This window comes from Bufo bufo, chromosome 10 (genome assembly GCF_905171765.1).
Source record: "Bufo bufo chromosome 10, aBufBuf1.1, whole genome shotgun sequence".
Taxonomy (NCBI): domain Eukaryota; kingdom Metazoa; phylum Chordata; class Amphibia; order Anura; family Bufonidae; genus Bufo; species Bufo bufo.
Genome location: NC_053398.1, coordinates 22,172,947 through 22,177,813, shown reverse-complemented (window position 1 = coordinate 22,177,813; position 4,867 = coordinate 22,172,947).

The window sequence follows — 4,867 nt, the reverse complement described above, 5'->3', positions numbered from 1 at the left end:
CACAGGACCGCAAAAAATACGGATGACATCCGTGTGCATTTTCCGTATTTTGCGGAACTGAACAGCTGGCCCTTCATAGAACAGTACTATCCTTATCTGTAATGCGGGCAATAATAGGACAAGTTCTATTTTTTTGCTAAACGGAAATATGGACATATACGGAAACGGAGTGCACACAGAGTAACTTCAGTTTTTTTTGCCAGACCTGTTAAGTAAAAAGGTTCCGCTTACGGTACGCCAAAAAAAAAAAACGGAACAGACATGGAAAGAAAATACGTTTGTGTGCATGAGCCCTTAAAGGGCGGGAGCTGCAGCTGAAAAGACACCTCTCCGAGCTGTGATAGGAAGAGAGCTGCAACAGAAAAGACCCCCCCCCCCCCCCCCAGAGCGGAGATATGGAGAGAGCTGCAGCAGAAAGGACACACCCCTGAGCTGCCAGCTTGAAATAAGTCTAGCAGAGCAATGAATGGGGAGATCTTTGGATTCATGTAAGGTACAGGGCTGGTTCTAGCTGTGGTAGAAAGAGGTTGTCATGTGTTATATGATGTCTGATTTTCTTTTTTTTTTATAAATCATGTAATAACCCCTTTTAATAGGTCCTCCACCTAAGGGAATCAGATAAATAATGCAACGAAGGATATAGCATCTCCATTGTCAGCACGATGCAATTCCTGCTATGAGGTGAGCGGATGAGTCCTGATAGTCTTGTTGTCGGGATAAACCACCTAACAACATAGTGGCCCCTATGTGTAAAAATGCCCCCCATAGTGGCCTCCATCTGTAATAATGCCCCCCCATAGTTGCCCTCATCTGTAATAATCCCCCCATTAGTGGCCCCATCTGTAATAATGCACCCCATAGTTGCCCCCATCTGTAATAATCCCCCCATTAGTGGCCCCATCTTTAATAATGCACCCCATAGTTGCCCCCATCTGTAATAATTCCCCCATTAGTGGCCCCCAGATTTAATGTTTCGTTTTAGCAAAAAATAAAAAGATCTCATCCACTTAAGCTGTCGCTCCTCTCTTTATCGAAAAGGACCTGGGCTCAGCTTGATGACGTCAACGCGCACTCCCAGCATGAGCACGTGGTGACGTCATCACGCTGAGCGCATCTCCTTTTCAATGGAGAGGAGTGACTGCCTCTGCACGTGCAAGTAGATTAGGTGAGTATTTTTATTTTTTTAACCCCTAAAAGGCCGCATTGTCCTAGTGTACCCATTTTTAACAGCCGTTAGACAGATGCACTTCTGTCTAAGCGGCCGTTTTAAACGGTCCCATTGATTTCATTGGGGTCCGTTAGGACAGGTCCTATTTTTTGACGGCCGCTATTCACTGGCTGTTAAAAAAAACGACCACCTTTCACTGGTGCTAAAAATGGCCGTGTGACGGCCGCTACTTAAACTCTTTAAAGGGGTATTCTGATTAGATTAAGTTAGATCAGTGGGGGTCCTACCGCTGGAACCCTGACAGATCATAAGAACGGGGGTCCCGTACCCCCTGCAGCCCGCCTGAAATAAACGGAGAAGCTGGTTGGGAATGCAAGCATTAATTCCTATGGGAGTTCCGAAGATAGGGGAGCACTGTACTTGGCTATCTCCGGAGCTCCCATAGAAATGAATGGAGCGGCCATGCGCATGTGCGACCGACCACTCCGCTCTTTTCAGGGGGGCTGCTTTACTCTAATACTTCCTGAAGACTGTAATAATATGTAACATTTCTCTGGCAACTGACTCCCATTTATTGCAGCTGCATAAAGCAGACACATCCTGCCGTACTGTCTATCTATACAAACAATAAAGGAAGGGTGTGACTCCAATATGGCCGTTCTCAAGGAAATTTTGGACAATAAAATAATAAATATTTACAATAAAACAAAAATATGAGAAACACATTATTTCCTTCTACATTCTTACATCTAATTATTGGCACCACAACGAAATACATGAGACATACCCCTTTAAGGGCGATGTGGCAAAGGCAGAAAACTCTGTACCCCCTAGCTGGAAGTCCCGTATCCCGCAGTACTCTGAATAGGTACTGGTTACCGTAATTATGTACACCGCATTCTCATGGATACAGACTGAAGCCTCCGCTTTGTGTAGGCAACAGGCACCCTTTAAAAAAAAACAAGTTGAGCTGCATACTGCAAACCTGTGTTGCATGCTGTGTACAGCCAGTAAAGGGTGCCGCAGCTTCTGTATCACAGGGGTCTATAAATGGAATTGTGTTCATTAATGGTCATTCATCAACACCAATTTAGAGTTGGAACAGACGCCCACATGCGGAGGAGCTGGCATTTCACCCACGGTACGGCACAATGCGCTCTGCTATAAACTGATGAGCTGTGTATCGGTGGGTGAGTCGCCCACCTGCTGTTTACACCCCAGCAGAAAGTCTGCACCATCTTTTCACGATTCAGTCTCTAAATTATCCCCCTGGGACCTCGCCAGCTGGGGCCCGAGAAAACTTTGTAAGTAATAAAATCTCCTCTCGCTGTCTAAGCTTTAATTAAGTTCAAGGGGAAAGCGTCACGTCTAATTCATTATATACTTAGAGGAAACGGTGAGTTAGTTAAAGGCTATGAGCACTTTTTTTTTACCATTGCATTTTTCTCATTTTGGGCTAAAAATCATGTATTCAATTGGTCTGCATTGAAAAAAAAAAATCCAAGTTTTTGTTCTACAGTCTTCACTTTCAGGGCATCTGCAGAAGAGTTCTTTCTGCTTTACAGTGAATCCGTCAGAGAGCTGCTCTGACGGCTATGTGAAGCCTCATCTCTGAACTCCTTACCCCTCATAAACGCTCATTATAGTGAAATTCCTTTCAAACTGATCAGAAGGTAGCTATAATGAGTGTTTCTGAGCTGTCAGGAAAGTATAGACAAGGGCTACAGATGGAGCCCTCAGAGCAGCTCTCTGACGGATTCAGTGTGAGGCAAAGAGCAATAGTTTGAAAGTGAAGACCAATTGAACAAATGAGTTTTAGCCCAAAAATAAATACAATGCAATAGTAAAAAAAAAAAAAAAAAAAATCATCCAAGCTGCTCATAGCCTTTAATGGGGTTGTATAAGGCCAAAAATATAACTGTCCAGCCCCCCCCCCCCCCCCAAAAAAAAAACAGCTCCACATCTGTCCACAGATTGTGCACTGAACTAAACTTCAGTACCAGACACAACCTCTGAACAGGTGTGGTGCTGTTTTGGGGAGAAAGCAGACATCTTTTTCTAATCCTTGACAACCCCTTTAAAAAAAAAACTGAGGGTGACTACCAAGAGACAGTTACTGGATATAATGACTGTATCCAGTTCTTTCTTTCACCAGTACTAGAGCGAATTTCATATTTTGAAATTCGTTCACGCTTCGTTTGGTGGTAAAAGCAGAATTGCGTTATGGATTCCGTTACCATGGACCATAACACAATTCTACGACGGAATGCCTTTAGAGGCATTCCGTCATAATAGAAGTCTATGGGCTGCGAAACGAATCCGTCCCGTTTCCGTTATGCAGGGGAGTCCTCTCCTGCATAACGGGACAGATCCGTTATGCAGGCCATAGATTTCTATTATGACGGAATGAATAACGGAATGCCTCTAAAGGCATTCCGTCATAGAATTGCGTTATGGTCCGTGGTAACTGAATCCATAACGCAATTCTGCTTTTACCACCAAACGAAGACTGAACGAATTTCATAACATGAAATTCGCTCATCTCTAATCAGTACACTACTATCATATTCAGGGGCTAGCTATAGCGGTCGCAAATGTAGTAGTTGCATCTGGTCCTTGGAACTAGAGTGGGCCCAAAGGCCCCTCAGCCATTTAAGTAGACACCAGTATCTTAAAGGGGTCGTCTCGTTGGGGGCATATTGCTAGGATATGCCACCATTGTCTTATAGGTGTGGGTTCTACCGCTGGGACCCGCACCTTTGTCAAGGACGGAGCCCCGAAAGTGGTGGAGGGCGCGCTGCGCATGCACAGCCGCCCTCCATTCATTTTTTATGGGGCCACCGAAAACATCCGAGCGCTGGCTCGGCTATTTCCGTCAGGCCCATAGACGTGAATGGGACTAGTGGCCGGTCATGAGTGGTGCACTCCCATTCACTTTTATGGGGAGAGCTCTTGGTGGTGGCCGGACCAGAGTCCTTGTGGGGCTCAGTTCCCAATATAGGTGCGAGTCCGCTGGGACCTGCACCTATAAGACCTATATCCTAGTGATATGTCCCCATTGTCTGAGATGAGACAACCCCCTTTAGATGGAACATGGTGGGTGGTGGGCCACTAAAGATTTAGCATTGGGGTCCAGCATCTTCAGGTTATCTCCTCTGGGAGTCCATGAATCCAAGGACGCATGTACCATAGAGGCAGCCCATGCAGCTACTATATGACCCCTGGAAAGAGGGAGGCCAATTCCAGGTTTGTCTTGTTCCCTACCAAATGGGTGATGAGAACCTACACCGCAATGTCTGAAAGTAATGATGTAGGACAGGGACACCACGGGTACGGCCACACAGTCAGGTTTCTGCATGCCGTTGTGGAAGCCAAAATCAAGAGAGGATCATAAAAGGAGAGAAAATATAAAGGAAAGATAAGACATCCAGTTTTTTAAAAAATTCACTCCTGGTTTCGGCTTCCAAAACTGCGTCAGGAAACCTGACCGTGTGGCCATACCCCAAGACCTTCTGTCCATGGTGTCAAGTGGCTCCAGAAAAAGCTCCTAATTTTTATCTTTGCTATGAGAAAGAAATACAAAATACAGTATCCACAAGGTTTTCGTGTGCGGATAAAAAACTCAAATACCATTTTAAATCTATTTATTCAATAAATTAGGTTAAAAAATAAAAGAGAAATACAATGAACCGTTTTATC